The sequence below is a fragment of the Cherax quadricarinatus genome, chromosome 14 (genome assembly GCF_038502225.1).
Source record: "Cherax quadricarinatus isolate ZL_2023a chromosome 14, ASM3850222v1, whole genome shotgun sequence".
Classification (NCBI taxonomy): domain Eukaryota; kingdom Metazoa; phylum Arthropoda; class Malacostraca; order Decapoda; family Parastacidae; genus Cherax; species Cherax quadricarinatus.
In genome coordinates, this window is record NC_091305.1 from 12,986,802 (window position 1) to 13,005,558 (window position 18,757).

Consider the following 18,757-nt stretch of genomic DNA (forward strand, 5'->3'; position numbering starts at 1 on the left):
AGGGGGAGGGGAGAACTACAGCAGGAGGAGGGAGGGGATGCAGGTAAGGGGGAACTACAGCAGGATGAGGGAGGGGAAGATGGGGAGGCGAAACAGATGCGAGGGAGAGGGAAACTATAGCAGGATGAGGGAAGGAAATCAGATGAGGGGAAGGGGCAACTACAGCAGGATGAGGGAAGGGAAGCAGATGAGGGGAAACTATAGCAAGATGGGAGAGGGGAAGCGGCTGAGAAGGAAGGGTGAACTACAGCAGAAGGAGGGAGGAGGTGCAGATGAGGGGGAGGGGAACCTACAGCAGGATGAGAGAGAGAGAAAGAGAGAGAGAGAGAGAGAGAGAGAGAGAGAGAGAGAGAGAGAGAGAGAGAGAGAGAGAGAGAGAGAGAGAGAGAGAGAGAGAGAGAGAGAGAGAGAGAGAGAGAGAGAGAGGGAGAGAGAGAGAGGTGAGGCTCGTCCAGACAGTCACGCGGGGGAAATACTGACGATCATGCGAGGGGCAGTACTGACGATCATGCGGGGGGCAAGTACTGACGATCATGCGGGGGGAAGTACTGACGATCATGCGGGGGGAAGTACTAACGATCATGCGGGGGGAAGTACTGACGATCATGCGGGGGGGAAGTACTGACGATCATGCGGGGGGAAGTACTGACGATCATTTGGGGGGAAGTACTGACGATCATGCGGGGGGAAGTACTGACGATCATGCGGAGGGAAGTACTGACGATCATTCGGGGGGAAATACTGACGATCATGCGGGGGGAAGTACTGACTATTATGCGGGGGGGGAAGTACTGACGATCATGCGGGGGGAAGTACCGACGATCATTCGGGGTAAGTACTGACGATCATGCAGGGGGAAGTACTGACGATCATGCGGGGGGAAGTTCTGACCATCATGCCGGGGGAAGTACTGACTATTATGCGGGGGGAAGAACTATCATGCGGGGGGAAGTACTGACTATCATGCGGGAGGAAGTACTAACGATCATGCGGGGGAAGTACTGACGATCATGCGGGGGGGAAGTACTGACGATCATGCGGGGGGAAGTACTGACGATCATTTGGGGGGAAGTACTGACTATCATGCGGGAGGAAGTACTGACGATCATGCGGAGGGAAGTACTGACGATCATTCGGGGGGAAATACTGACGATCATGCGGGGGGAAGTACTGACTATTATGCGGGGGGGGGAAGTACTGACGATCATGCGGGGGGAAGTACTGACGATCATTCGGGGTAAGTACTGACGATCATGCAGGGGGAAGTACTGACGATCATGCGGGGGGAAGTTCTGACCATCATGCCGGGGGAAGTACTGACTATTATGCGGGGGGAAGAACTATCATGCGGGGGGAAGTACTGACTATCATGCGGGAGGAAGTACTGACGATCATGCGGGGGGGAAGTACTGAGGATCATGCGGAGAGAAGTACTGACGATCATGCGGTGGGAAGTACTGATTATCATGCGGGGGAGAGTACTGACTATTATGTGGGGGAAGTACTGACGATCATGGGGGGAAGTACTGACGATCATGGGGGGAAGTACTGACGATCATGCGGAGGGAAGTACTGACGATCATGCGGAGGGAAGTACTGACGATCATGCGGGGGGAAGTACTGACGATCATGCGGGGAAAGTACTGACGATCATGCGGGGGAAGTACTGACGATCATGCAGGGGGAAGTACTGACGATCATGCGGGGGAAGTACTGACGATCATGCGGGGGAAGTACTGACGATCATGCAGGGGGAAGTACTGACGATCATGCGGGGGGGAAGTACTGACTATCATGCTGGGGGAAGTACTGACGATCATGCTGGGGGAAGTACTGACTACCATGCGGGGGGAAGTACTGACGATCATGCTGGGGGAAGTACTGACGATCATGCTGGGGGAAGTACTGACTATCATGCGGGGGGAAGTACTGACGATCATGCGGGGGGGAAGTACTGACTATCATGCGGGGGGAAGGACTGACGATCATGTGGGGGGAAGTACTGACAATCATGCTGGGGGAAGTACTGACGATCATGCGGGGGGGAAGTACTGACGATCATGCGGGGGAAGTACTGACGATCATGCAGGGGGAAGAACTGACGATCATGCTGGGGGAAGTACTGACGATCACGCTGGGGGAAGTACTGACTATCATGCAGGGGGAAGTACTGACGATCATGCGGGGGGGAAGTACTGACTATCATTCGGAGGGAAGTACTGACGATCATGGGGGGGGAAGTACTGACGATCATGCTGGGGGAAGTACTGACGATCATGCGGTGGGGAAGTACTGACGATCATGCGGGGGAAGTACTGACGATCATGCAGGGGGAAGTACTGACGATCATGCGGGGGGGAAGTACTGACTATCATGCGGGGGGAAGTACTGACGATCATGCTAGGGGAAGTACTGACGATCATGCTGGGGGAAGTACTGACTATCATGCAGGGGGAAGTACTGACGATCATGCGGGGGGGAAGTACTGACTATCATTCGGAGGGAAGTACTGACGATCATGTGGGGGGAAGTACTGACGATCATGCTGGGGGAAGTACTGACGATCATGCGGGGGGGAAGTACTGACGATCATGCGGGGGAAGTACTGACGATCATGCAGGGGGAAGTACTGACGATCATGCGGGGGGGAAGTACTGACTATCATGCGGGGGGAAGTACTGACGATCATGTGGGGGGAAGTACTGACGATCATGCGGGGGAAGTACTGACGATCATGCAGGGGGAAGTACTGACGATCATGCGGGGGGGAAGTACTGACTATCATGCGGGGGGAAGTACTAACTATCATGCGGGGGGAAGTACTGACTATCATGCGGGGGAAGTACTGACGATCATGCGGGGGGAAGTACTGACTATTATGTGCGGAAAGTACTGACGATCATGTGGGGGGAAGTACTGACTATCATGCGGGGGAAGTACTGACGATCATGCAGGGGGAAGTACTGACGATCATGCGGGGGGAAGTACTGACTATCATGCGGGGGGAAGTACTAACTATCATGCGGGGGGAAGTACTGACGATCATGCGGGGGAAGTACTGACGATCATGCGGGGGGGAAGTACTGACTATCATGCGGGGGAAGTACTGACGATCATGCGGGGGGAAGTACTGACGATCATGCGGGGGGGAAGTACTGACGATCATGCGGGGGGAAGTACTAACTATCATGCGGGGGGAAGTACTGACTATCATGCGGGGGAAGTACTGACGATCATGCGGGGGAAGTACTAACTATCATGCGGGGGGAAGTACTGACTATCATGCGGGGGAAGTACTGACGATCATGCGGGGGGAAGTACTAACTATCATGCGGGGGGAAGTACTAACTATCATGCGGGGGGAAGTACTGACTATCATGCTGGGGAAGTACTGACGATCATGCGGGGGGAAGTACTAACTATCATGCGGGGGGAAGTACTAACTATCATGCGGGGGGAAGTACTGACTATCATGCGGGTGGAAGTACTGACGATCATGCGGGGGGAAGTACTGACGATCATGCGGGGGAAGTAATGACTATCATGCGGGGGGAAGTACTGACTATCATGCGGGGGGAAGAACTATCATGCGGGGGGAAGTACTGACTATCATGCGGGGGGAAGTACTATCATGCAGGGGGAAGTACTAACTATCATGCGGGGGAAGTACTGACGATCATGCTGGGGAAGTAATGACTATCATGCGGGAGGAAGTACTATCATGCAGGGGGAAGTACTAACTATCATGCGGGGGAAGTACTGACGATCATGCGGGGGAAGTAATGACTATCATGCGGGGGGAAGTACTGACTATCATGCGGGGGGAAGTACTAACTATCATGCGGGAGGAAGTACTATCATGCAGGGGGAAGTACTAACTATCATGCGGGGGGAAGTACTAACTATCATGCGGGTGGAAGTACTAACTATCATGCGGGGGGAAGTACTATCATGCGGGAGGAAGTACTATCATGCAGGGGGAAGTACTAACTATCATGCGGGGGGAAGTACTAACTATCATGCGGGAGGAAGTACTATCATGCAGGGGGAAGTACTAACTATCATGCGGGAGGAAGTACTAACTATCATGCAGGGGGAAGTACTGACGATCATGCGGGGGGAAGTAATGACTATCATGCGGGGGGAAGTACTAACTATCATGCGGGAGGAAGTACTATCATGCAGGGGGAAGTACTAACTATCATGCAGGGGGAAGTACTAACTATCATGCAGGGGGAAGTACTGACGATCATGCGGGGGGAAGTAATGACTATCATGCGGGGGGAAGTACTATCATGCGGGAGGAAGTACTATCATGCTGGGGGAAGTACTAACTATCATGCGGGGGGAAGTACTAACTATCATGCAGGGGGAAGTACTGACGATCATGCGGGGGGAAGTAATGACTATCATGCGGGGGGAAGTACTAACTATCATGCGGGGATAAGTACTAACTATCATGCGGGAGGAAGTACTATCATGCAGGGGGAAGTACTAACTATCATGCGGGTGGAAGTACTAACTATCATGCGGGGGGAAGTACTAACTATCATGCAGGGGGAAGTACTGACTATCATGCGGGAGGAAGTACTATCATGCTGGTGGAAGTACTAACTATCATGCGGGTGGAAGTACTATCATGCAGGGGGAAGTACTAACTATCATGCGGGAGGAAGTACTAACTATCATGCGGGAGGAAGTACTATCATGCAGGGGGAAGTACTAACTATCATGCGGGAGGAAGTACTATCATGCGGGTGGAAGTACTAACTATCATGTGGGTGGAAGTACTAATTATCATGCGGGTGGAAGTATTAACTATCATGCGGGTGGAAGTACTAACTATCATGCGGGTGGAAGTACTATCATGCAGGGGGAAGTACTAACTATCATGCGGGAGGAAGTACTAACTATCATGCGGGAGGAAGTACTATCATGCGGGTGGAAGTACTAACTATCATGCGGGTGGAAGTACTAACTATCATGCAGGAGGAAGTACTAACTATCATGCGGGAGGAAGTACTATCATGCGGGTGGAAGTACTAACTATCATGCGGGTGGAAGTACTATCATGCAGGGGGAAGTACTAACTATCATGCGGGTGGAAGTACTATCATGCAGGGGGAAGTACTAACTATCATGCGGGAGGAAGTACTATCATGCAGGGGGAAGTACTAACTATCATGCGGGGGGAAGTACTAACTATCATGCGGGGGGAAGTACTGACTATCATGCGGGGGAAGTACTGACGATCATGCGGGGGGAAGTACTGACGATCATGCGGGGGGAAGTACTAACTGTCATGCGGGGGGAAGTACTGACTATCATGCGGGGGGAAGAACTATCATGCGGGGGGAAGTACTGACTATCATGCGGGGGGGAAGTACTATCATGCAGGGGGAAGTACTAACTATCATGCGGGGGAAGTACTGACGATCATGCTGGGGAAGTAATGACTATCATGCGGGAGGAAGTACTATCATGCAGGGGGAAGTACTAACTATCATGCGGGGGAAGTACTGACGATCATGCGGGGGGAAGTACTGACGATCATGCGGGGGGAAGTACTAACTGTCATGCGGGGGGAAGTACTGACTATCATGCGGGGGGAAGAACTATCATGCGGGGGGAAGTACTGACTATCATGCGGGGGGAAGTACTATCATGCAGGGGGAAGTACTAACTATCATGCGGGGGAAGTACTGACGATCATGCTGGGGAAGTAATGACTATCATGCGGGAGGAAGTACTATCATGCAGGGGGAAGTACTAACTATCATGCGGGGGAAGTACTGACGATCATGCGGGGGAAGTAATGACTATCATGCGGGGGGAAGTACTAACTATCATGCGGGAGGAAGTACTATCTTGCAGGGGGAAGTACTAACTATCATGCGGGGGGAAGTACTAACTATCATGCGGGTGGAAGTACTAACTATCATGCGGGGGGAAGTACTATCATGCGGGAGGAAGTACTATCATGCAGGGGGAAGTACTAACTATCATGCGGGGGGAAGTACTAACTATCATGCGGGAGGAAGTACTATCATGCAGGGGGAAGTACTAACTATCATGCGGGAGGAAGTACTAACTATCATGCAGGGGGAAGTACTGACGATCATGCGGGGGGAAGTAATGACTATCATGCGGGGGGAAGTACTAACTATCATGCGGGAGGAAGTACTATCATGCCGGGGGAAGTACTAACTATCATGCGGGGGGAAGTACTAACTATCATGCAGGGGGAAGTACTGACGATCATGCGGGGGGAAGTAATGACTATCATGCGGGGGAAGTACTATCATGCGGGAGGAAGTACTATCATGCTGGGGGAAGTACTAACTATCATGCAGGGGGAAGTACTAACTATCATGCAGGGGGAAGTACTGACGATCATGCGGGGGGAAGTAATGACTATCATGCGGGGGGAAGTACTAACTATCATGCGGGGATAAGTACTAACTATCATGCGGGAGGAAGTACTATCATGCAGGGGGAAGTACTAACTATCATGCGGGTGGAAGTACTAACTATCATGCGGGGGGAAGTACTAACTATCATGCAGGGGGAAGTACTGACTATCATGCGGGAGGAAGTACTATCATGCGGGTGGAAGTACTAACTATCATGCGGGTGGAAGTACTATCATGCAGGGGGAAGTACTAACTATCATGCGGGAGGAAGTACTAACTATCATGCGGGAGGAAGTACTATCATGCAGGGGGAAGTACTAACTATCATGCGGGAGGAAGTACTATCATGCGGGTGGAAGTACTAACTATCATGTGGGTGGAAGTACTAATTATCATGCGGGTGGAAGTATTAACTATCATGCGGGTGGAAGTACTAACTATCATGCGGGTGGAAGTACTATCATGCAGGGGGAAGTACTAACTATCATGCGGGAGGAAGTACTAACTATCATGCGGGAGGAAGTACTATCATGCGGGTGGAAGTACTAACTATCATGCGGGTGGAAGTACTAACTATCATGCAGGAGGAAGTAATAACTATCATGCGGGAGGAAGTACTATCATGCGGGTGGAAGTACTAACTATCATGCGGGTGGAAGTACTATCATGCAGGGGGAAGTACTAACTATCATGCGGGTGGAAGTACTATCATGCAGGGGGAAGTACTAACTATCATGCGGGAGGAAGTACTATCATGCAGGGGGAAGTACTAACTATCATGCGGGGGGAAGTACTAACTATCATGCGGGAGGAAGTACTATCATGCAGGGGGAAGTACTAACTATCATGCGGGGGGAAGTACTAACTATCATGCAGGGGGAAGTACTGACGATCATGCGGGGGGAAGTAATGACTATCATGCGGGGGGAAGTACTAACTATTATGCGGGGGGAAGTACTAACTATCATGCGGGAGAAGTACTAACTATCATGCGGGGGGAAGTACTAACTATCATGCGGGAGGAAGTACTATCATGCAGGGGGAAGTACTATCATGCGGGGGGAAGTACTAACTATCATGCGGGAGGAAGTACTATCATGCAGGGGGAAGTACTAACTATCATGCAGGGGGAAGTACTGACGATCATGCGTTGGGAAGTAATGACTATCATGCGGGGGGAAGTACTAACTATCATGCGGGAGGAAGTACTATCATGCAGGGGGAAGTACTAACTATCATGCGGGTGGAAGTACTAACTATCATGCGGGGGGAAGTTCTAACTATCATGCAGGGGGAAGTACTGACTATCATGCGGGAGGAAGTACTATCATGCGGGTGGAAGTACTAACTATCATGCGGGTGGAAGTACTATCGTGCAGGGGGAAGTACTAACTATCATGCGGGAGGAAGTACTAACTATCATGCGGGAGGAAGCACTATCATGCGGGTGGAAGTACTAACTATCATGCGGGTGGAAGTACTAACTATCATGCGGGAGGAAGTACTAACTATCATGCGGGAGGAAGTACTATCATGCAGGGGGAAGTACTAACTATCATGCGGGAGGAAGTACTATCATGCGGGTGGAAGTACTATCATGCAGGGGGAAGTACTAACTATCATGCGGGAGGAAGTACTAACTATCATGCGGGAGGAAATACTATCATGCGGGTGGAAGTACTAACTATCATGCGGGAGGAAGTACTAACTATCATGCGGGAGGAAGTACTATCATGCGGGTGGAAGTACTAACTATCATGCGGGTGGAAGTACTAACTATCATGCGGGTGGAAGTACTATCATGCAGGGGGAAGTACTAACTATCATGCGGGTGGAAGTACTATCATGCAGGGGGAAGTACTAACTATCATGCGGGGGGAAGTACTAACTATCATGCGGGTGGAAGTACTATCATGCAGGGGGAAGTACTAACTATCATGCGGAAGGAAGTACTATCATGCAGGGGGAAGTACTAACTATCATGCGGGGGGAAGTACTAACTATCATGCGGGAGGAAGTACTATCATGCAGGGGGAAGTACTAACTATCATGCGGGGGGAAGTACTAACTATCATGCAGGGGGAAGTACTAACTATCATGCAGGGGGAAGTACTATCATGCAGGGGGAAGTACTAACTATCATGCGGGGGGAAGTACTAACTATCATGCTGGGGGAAGTACTGACTATTATGCGGGGGGAAGTACTAACTATCATGCGGGAGGAAGTACTATCATGCAGGGGGAAGTACTAACTATCATGCGGGGGGAAGTACTAACTATCATGGAGGGGAAAGTACTGACGATCATGCGGGGGGAAGTACTAACTATCATGCGGGGGGAAGTACTAACTATCGTGCGGGAGGAAGTACTATCATGCAGGGGGAAGTACTAACTATCATGCGGGGGGAAGTACTAACTATCATGCAGGGGGAAGTACTGACGATCATGCTGGGGGAAGTACTGACTATCATGCTGGGGGAAGTACTGACTATCATGCGGGGGAAGTACTGACTATCATGCGGGGGGAAGTACTGACTATCATGCGGGGGGAAGTACTGACTATCATGCGGGGGGAAGTACTGACTATCATGCGGGGGGAAGTACTGACGATCATGCTGGGGGAAGTACTGACGATCATGCTGGGGGAAGTACTGTCGATCATGCTGGGGGAAGTACTGACGATCATGCTGGGGGAAGTACTGACGATCATGCCGGGGGAAGTACTGACGATCATGCTGGGGGAAGTACTGACGATCATGCTGGGGGAAGTACTGACGATCATGCTGGGGGAAGTACTGACTATCATGCGGGGGGAAGTACTGACGATCATGCGGGGGGAAGTACTGACGATCATGCGGGGGGAAGATAGTAGAGGAAGTACATACATTACTCATCCTGGTCGTAACTACTGCGTTACCCTCACTAACACAACCCTCTCCTTATAACTTTATTATCAGAGTAATAATGAGCGTCACATCAACTAGTGGTGACCAGACGTACAACATCAACGAACAACATTAAGAGTCAAACAATCAACGCCTCCCACTGTCAACACCATCATTCATTCCCTTTTTCATCTATAATTCATAAACGAAGAAAATCACATCGTGGACAAAAAATATACGATTTCAGCTTTTGCTTCTATTTAAAATAAAAATGCCCCCCCTCAAAAAAAGCGAAATATAAGAAGAAAACTTCTTTTTACTTTCCTGGGTGAGAGTGAGAGAAGAAACCGAAGTCATATCTCGCGTGAGTGCGAGAGGCAGTAGTCCAGAAAAGTTTGGCAATTATCGCACCGCTGGCGGTCGCGCCTTCCCAGACTTTCCAACAATAACACCTTTTTGTTCTTTCATTTTTAATTAAAGCGAGAATTATCGATACTGCGTGGGAGGACTGTCGAATAATGAGAGATCTGTAATTGGTGGAAGAGGAGGAGAAGGTGAGGTGATAAGTGGGTTACGCAAGGAAGGGGCGGTGATGGAGGATGGTGTTGTATTACCCCGGGGAGTGTCTGGCAACCCACTGCATGGCGTAAACGAAGATATGTAAACAATTCAATTAGATTTTGGTTGTGTGAGGCAGCTGCGGCGGCGTTGACGGCGGCGTTGACGGTGGCGTTGACGGCGGCGTTGACGGCGGCGATGACGGCGGCGTTGGTGACGGCGTTCGTGACGGCGGTAGTGACAGGGGTAGCGGGAACTGTGGCTGGAGGCTGGGAGGAGATGCATCCCCATCACACATCTTGTTTGATATGCACACACACATATACACATATACATATATATTTATATATATATATATATATATATATATATATATATATATATATATATATATATATATATATATATATATATATATATATATATATATATATATATATATATATATATATATATATATATATATATATATATATATATATATACATATATTTACATGCTACATTAGACCTACACTGCACATGCTACATTAGACCTACACTGCACATGCTACATTAGACCAACACTGCACATGCTACACTAGACCTACACTGCACATGCTACACTAGACCTACACTGCACATGCTACACTAGACCTACACTGCACATGCTACACTAGACCTACACTGCACATGCTACACTAGACCTACACTGCGCATGCTACATTAGACCTACACTGCACATGCTACATAAGACCTACACTGCGCATGCTACGTTAGACCTACACTGCACATGCTACGTAAGACCTATACTGCACATGCTACAGTAGACCTACACTGCACATGCTACAGTAGACCTATACTGCACATGCTACATTAGACCTACACTGCACATGCTACACTAGACCTACACTACGCATGCTACATTAGACCTACACTGCACATGCTACACTAGACCTACACTGCACATGCTACACTAGACCTACACTGCACATGCTACATTAGACCTACACTGCACATGGTACACTAGACCTACACTGCACATGCTACACTAGACCTACACTGCACATGCTACACTAGACCTACACTACACATGCTACACTAGACCTACACTGCACATGCTACATTAGACCTACACTACACATGCTACATTAGACCTACACTGCACATGCTACATTAGACCTACACTGCACATGCTACATTAGACCTATACTGCACATGCTACATTAGACCTACACTGCACATGCTACATTAGACCTACACTGCACATGCTACACTAGACCTATACTGCACATGCTACATTACACCTACACTGCACATGCTACACTAGACCTACACTGCACATGCTACATTAGACCTACACTGCACATGCTACATTAGACCTACACTACACATGCTACATTAGACCTACACTGCACATGCTACACTAGACCTACACTGCACATGCTACACTAGACCTACACTGCACATGCTACAGTAGACCTACACTGCACATGCTACACTAGACCTACACTGCACATGCTACACTAGACCTACACTGCACATGCTACAGTAGACCTACACTGCACATACTACACTAGACCTACACTGCACATGCTACACTAGACCTACACTGCACATGCTACACTAGACCTACACTGCACATGCTACATTAGACCTACACTGCTCATGCTACACTAGACCTACACTGCACATGCTACACTAGACCTACACTGCACATGCTACACTAGACCTACACTGCAAATGCTACACTAGACCTACACTGCACATGCTACACTAGACCTACACTGCACATGCTACAGTAGACCTACACTGCACATGCTACACTAGAACTACACTGCACATGCTACTCTAGACCTACACTGCACATGCTACACTAGACCTACACTGCACATGCTACATTAGGCCTACACTGCACAAGCTACATTAGACCTACACTGCACATGCTACAGTAGACCTACACTGCTCATGCTACACTAGACCTACACTGCACATGCAACAGTAGACCTATACTGCACATGCTGCAGTAGACCTACACTGCACATGCTACATTAGACCTACACTGCACATGCTACACTAGACCTACACTGCACATGCTACACTAGACCAACACTGCACATGCTACAGTAGACCTATACTGCACATGCTACACTAGACCTACACTGCACATGCTACATTAGACCTACACTGCACATGCTACACTAGACCTACACTGCACATGCTACACTAGACCTACACTGCACATGCTACACTAGACCTACACTGCACATGCTACAGTAGACCTATACTGCACATACTACAGTAGACCTACACTGCACATGCTACATTAGACCTACACTGCACATGCTACACTAGACCTACACTGCACATGCTACACTAGACCTACACTGCACATGCTACACTAGACCTACACTGCATATGCTACACTAGACCTACACTGCACATGCTACACTAGACCTACACTGCACATGCTACACTAGACCTACACTGCACATGGTACACTAGACCTACACTGCACATGCTACACTAGACCTTCACTGCACATGCTACACTAGACCTACACTGCACATGCTACACTAGACCTACACTGCACATGCTACACTAGACCTACACTGCACATGCTACATTAGACCTACACTGCACATGCTACACTAGACCTACACTGCACATGCTACACTAGACCTACACTGCACATGCTACACTAGACCTACACTGCACATGCTACACTAGACCTACACTGCACATGCTACACTAGACCTACACTGCACATGCTACACTAGACCTACACTGCACATGCTACACTAGACCTACACTGCACATGCTACACTAGACCTACACTGCAGATGCTACACTAGACCTACACTGCACATGCTACACTAGACCTACACTGCACATGCTACATTAGACCTACACTGCACATGCTACACTAGACCTACACTGCACATGCTACATTAGACCTACACTGCACATGCTACACTAGACCTACACTGCACATGCTACACTAGACCTACACTGCACATGCTACATTAGACCTACACTGCACATGCTACACTAGACTTACACTGCACATGCTACACTAGACCTACACTGCACATGCTACACTAGACCTACACTGCACATGCTACACTAGACCTACACTGCACATGCTACACTAGACCTACACTGCACATGCTACATTAGACCTACACTGCACATGCTACACTAGACCTACACTGCACATGCTACACTAGACCTACACTGCACATGCTACACTAGACCTACACTGCACATGCTACACTAGACCTACACTGCACATGCTACATTAGACCTACACTGCACATGCTACACTAGACCTACACTGCACATGCTACACTAGACCTACACTGCACATGCTACACTAGACCTTCACTGCGCATGCTACATTAGACCTACACTGCACATGCTACACTAGACCTACACTGCACATGCTACACTAGACCTACACTGCACATGCTACAATAGACCTACACTGCACATGCTACACTAGACCTACACTGCACATGCTACACTAGACCTACACTGCACATGCTACACTAGACCTACACTGCACATGCTACACTAGACCTACACTGCACATGCTACACTAGACCTACACTGCACATGCTACAGTAGACCTACACTGCACATACTACACTAGACCTACACTGCACATGCTACACTAGACCTACACTGCACATGGTACACTAGACCTACACTGCACATGCTACAGTAGACCTACACTGCACATGCTACACTAGAACTACACTGCACATGCTACTCTAGACCTACACTGCACATGCTACACTAGACCTACACTGCACATGCTACATTAGGCCTACACTGCACAAGCTACATTAGGCCTACACTGCACAAGCTACATTAGACCTACACTGCACAAGCTACACTAGACCTACACTGCACATGCAACAGTAGACCTATACTGCACATGCTGCAGTAGACCTACACTGCACATGCTACATTAGACCTACACTGCACATGCTACACTAGACCTACACTGCACATGCTACACTAGACCTACACTGCACATGCTACAGTAGACCTATACTGCACATGCTACACTAGACCTACACTGCACATGCTACATTAGACCTACACTGCACATGCTACACTAGACCTACACTGCACATGCTACACTAGACCTACACTGCACATGCTACACTAGACCTACACTGCACATGCTACAGTAGACCTATACTGCACATGCTACAGTAGACCTACACTGCACATGCTACATTAGACCTACACTGCACATGCTACACTAGACCTACACTGCACATGCTACACTAGACCTACACTGCACATGCTACACTAGACCTACACTGCACATGCTACACTAGACCTACACTGCACATGCTACACTAGACCTACACTGCACATGCTACACTAGACCTACACTGCACATGGTACACTAGACCTACACTGCACATGCTACACTAGACCTTCACTGCACATGCTACACTAGACCTACACTGCACATGCTACACTAGACCTACACTGCACATGCTACACTAGACCTACACTGCACCTGCTACACTAGACCTACACTGCACATGCTACATTAGACCTACACTGCACATGCTACACTAGACCTACACTGCACATGCTACACTAGACCTACACTGCACATGCTACACTAGACCTACACTGCACATGCTACACTAGACCTACACTGCACATGCTACACTAGACCTACACTGCACATGCTACACTAGACCTACACTGCACATGCTACACTAGACCTACACTGCACATGCTACACTAGACCTACACTGCACATGACTACACTAGACCTACACTGCACATGCTACATTAGACCTACACTGCTACACTACACTGCACATGCTACATTAGACTACACTGCACATGCTACACTAGACCTACACTGCACATGCTACACTAGACCTACACTGCACATGCTACACTAGACCTACACTGCACATGCTACACTAGACCTACACTGCACATGCTACACTAGACCTACACTGCACATGCTACACTAGACCTACACTGCACATGCTACACTAGACCTAGACCTACACTGCACATGCTACACTAGACCTACACTGCACATGCTACACTAGACCTACACTGCACATGCTACACTAGACCTACACTGCACATGCTACACTAGACCTACACTGCACATGCTACACTAGACCTACACTGCACATGCTACACTAGACCTACACTGCACATGCTACACTAGACCTACACTGCACATGCTACACTAGACCTACACTGCACATGCTACACTAGACCTACACTGCACATGCTACACTAGACCTACACTGCACATGCTACACTAGACCTACACTGCACATGCTACACTAGACCTACACTGCACATGCTACACTAGACCTACACTGCACATGCTACACTAGACCTACACTGCACATGCTACACTAGACCTACACTGCACATGCTACATTAGACCTACACTGCACATGCTACACTAGACCTACACTGCACATGCTACACTAGACCTACACTGCGCATGCTACATTAAACCTACACTGCACATGCTACACTAGACCTACACTGCACATGCTACACTAGACCTACACTGCACATGCTACATTAGACCTACACTGCACATGCTACACTAGACCTACACTGCACATGCTACACTAGACCTACACTGCACATGCTACACTAGACCTACACTGCACATGCTACACTAGACCTACACTGCACATGTTACATTAGACCTACACTGCACATGCTACACTAGACCTACACTGGACATGCTACACTAGACCTACACTGCACATGCTACACTAGACCTACACTGCACATGCTACCCTAGACCTACACTGCACATGCTACACTAGACCTACACTGCACATGCTACACTAGACCTACACTGCACATGCTACACTAGACCTACACTGCACGTGCTACATTAGACCTACACTGCACATGCTACACTAGACCTACACTGCACATGCTACACTAGACCTACACTGCACATGCTACACTAGACCTACACTGCACATGCTACACTAGACCTACACTGCACATGCTACACTAGACCTACACTGCACATGCTACACTAGACCTACACTGCACATGCTACACTAGACCTACACTGCACATGCTACACTAGACCTACACTGCACATGCTACACTAGACCTACACATCACTACACTCTAGTATCAAGGTTACTTTACCCCAAAAATAAAAAGAAATCTCCATGCATATACCTGGAGCTCTCCATGTATAAACATGGAGATCTCCATGTATATAAATAGAGAGCGAAACGTTGTCTCAATAATATGTCACATTTGTTGCACTTGTGTCCTTTTACCTCACATATATACCTGCGACCAATATACCACCAGTGGAGTCTAAATTCGGAAATAAATATATCAGTACAAAAATAAGATTATTAAAGAATTATACACTGATTCTCAAGTTTTCTTTTACTCATTTTTTTACATTCAATTTAGTTCACCTGTTTATTGGAAAAGTTTATTTATCACCCATCTGTGAAGGTGGTCTCGAGTCAGGAGCAGCACTGTGCAGCCTGCACACTGTAGCTCAGTAGTATTCCAGACCAGCACTACTCTCATGATTTATTGTACACTTGCAAGGAAATACAAAATCTAAATCTAAATCTCAATCTAAATAATCAAATAAATTTATTGTGGATAAACTCTACGGACATTACTAACCTAATTTCACTTACTCGACCTCGTATTAATTGACCGGGTTTAGTTCCAACTCCTAGAAGTGTTTACTTACAGCTCCTGGGCCTCTCATGAAGGTTGAATTATAGCTCCTAGATCTAGGGAAGGGGAGGTTAAGATGTAATTTCTTTGCCTCTCGAGAGTTTTGAGGCACAGCTGCTAGAGCTTGTGTGTGTGTTGAAGTCCAGTGTGCTGGGCATGTGTTATGAGGGATACCTCTCTCAGATCTCGCAGCAACTGAAACATGTCTGGGTGTTATTGCTGGGTATCCCCAGAGAAAGAGATACCTATAGTGGGTGTCAATTTTTTTTTTTTTCACTTTTCTTCTTCCGCATACCTGAAGCCGGTTGCAAGGGTTCGTATGTCCTTACAGTCCGGCCTCAAGCCAGGCTTATATGTTGACAGCCTGGTCCTCTAGGCTGTCAAAACGTATATGGGCTGGACAACAGGTATACATATATGCGGGCTGGACAACAGGTATACATATATACGGGCTGGAGGCAAGCACAACTGGCTTTCTGATTAAGCGTGTTAGAGAGGAACAAGAGCCAGGAGTTACAGGGAAGAGGTGTGAGTAGCATGTGTCACCACCAGGTGGTATGCCCAGCGCGGTGCCCGGCGACATATACGAGAACCTACTACGACTAGTCTGGATAAGTATAGTGACACTGAGCACGAAGGTGAAGACCGACACTCTTGCTTAGCTCAAGACAACTCATATTTTAAATCTCTTAATCTTTTCTTGTTGTATTGTTTGTGAGTCTAGCGGTGGGATAAGGTCACCCTAGAGGTGTTCAAGCCTTTAAAGGGGAATACCTCGAGGTGGAATTCTTTCATTATAGCTATACTATGACTCAACAAATCGTAATAACACGATTACAAACAAACCACGGTGTGGGTGGGGTTAGAACTCACGTTTGTTTTATCTGTATCATGTTTAAGATTGATATACTTTATTTCTAGTTACTTGTTTGGCTATTCAGTTTAAAACCTATCGACTACATGAGGGGTCATCAAATCTTCATGTCACCTGTGCACCAACATTCAAGGATACTTAAAACTCTCAGCGTATTTAAGGATACATAAAACTCTCAGCGCATTTAAGGGTACTTAAAAGTCTCAGCGTATATACAGACTGAGAGATGCAAACATCTCGGTGTACAGACCAGTGATCTACTACAAGATACTTTTGTGACTTTCATATGAAACTGGTGTGGAAGGTGTCTGGGTTCAGCTGGAAGCAAGGTTGTGCTTGACTGTGTGCTCTTGCTTGACATCACCTCACCTATAAATGTGGAGGTTTACGGTTGAACACGTCAAGCTCTTCAACTGAACATGTCAAGCTCTTCAACCGAATATGTCAAGCTCTACAGCTAAACATGTCAAGCTCTACAGCCGAATATGTCAAAATCTACAGCTGAATATGTCAAGCTCTACAGCCGAGCATGTCAAGCTCTACGGCTGCGCATTACATTATATTCAACACTGTCAGAAAATTGCTTAATTATTCCTTCCAAGTATTAAAAGCCAGTCACTGAGCCACATACCTCAGGTGACTCAGTGTTTGGAATGTTTTTTTCTTTGCAATGTAAGTATATAATTAACTTCCTTGCATGTCTATTGACACTGATTGTAATGTAATGGCTTGTCTTGTACCACCCGTGGACATATTTAGGGTATTTTACAGTGTACTGAAGTGACCAGCTTCTACGATGAGTCTGTATAGGGGAGGTTATAAGGAAAGACAACCAGAGGAGTAAATAAATAATAGTGAGCTGGAGAAGTGAGATGAGAAGAAGGAAAAGAAGTAACAGGTAAGGAAATACCAGGTGGATCAGATGAGGAATAATTATAGACAGTAAAGAGTACCAAAAAATGGTATGTAAGCGACATAACAGGGAAAATAACAGGCAAGAGACTGATAGGGAAAGGAGGGTAATGATGATGATGATGAAGAGGAGGAGGAGGAGGACTAGGAGGAGAAGGAGGAGGAGGAGGAGGAGGAGGAGGAGGAGGGAAGGAATCAGGTAGATGTTATTCCAAGAGTAAGCCAGAAGCAGACATGTAGGAGGGAGTAGCCTATATAAGAGTGGGCAGGCGGTGGTCCTGGGTCAGTATCGACCTGGTGGTGATGCTGGGAGGAGAGCACGGACCTCCCTTCATTAAGTCGCTGTCACTCACCACCGTTGCTCACAGAGGAAGACGAAAAACGTCT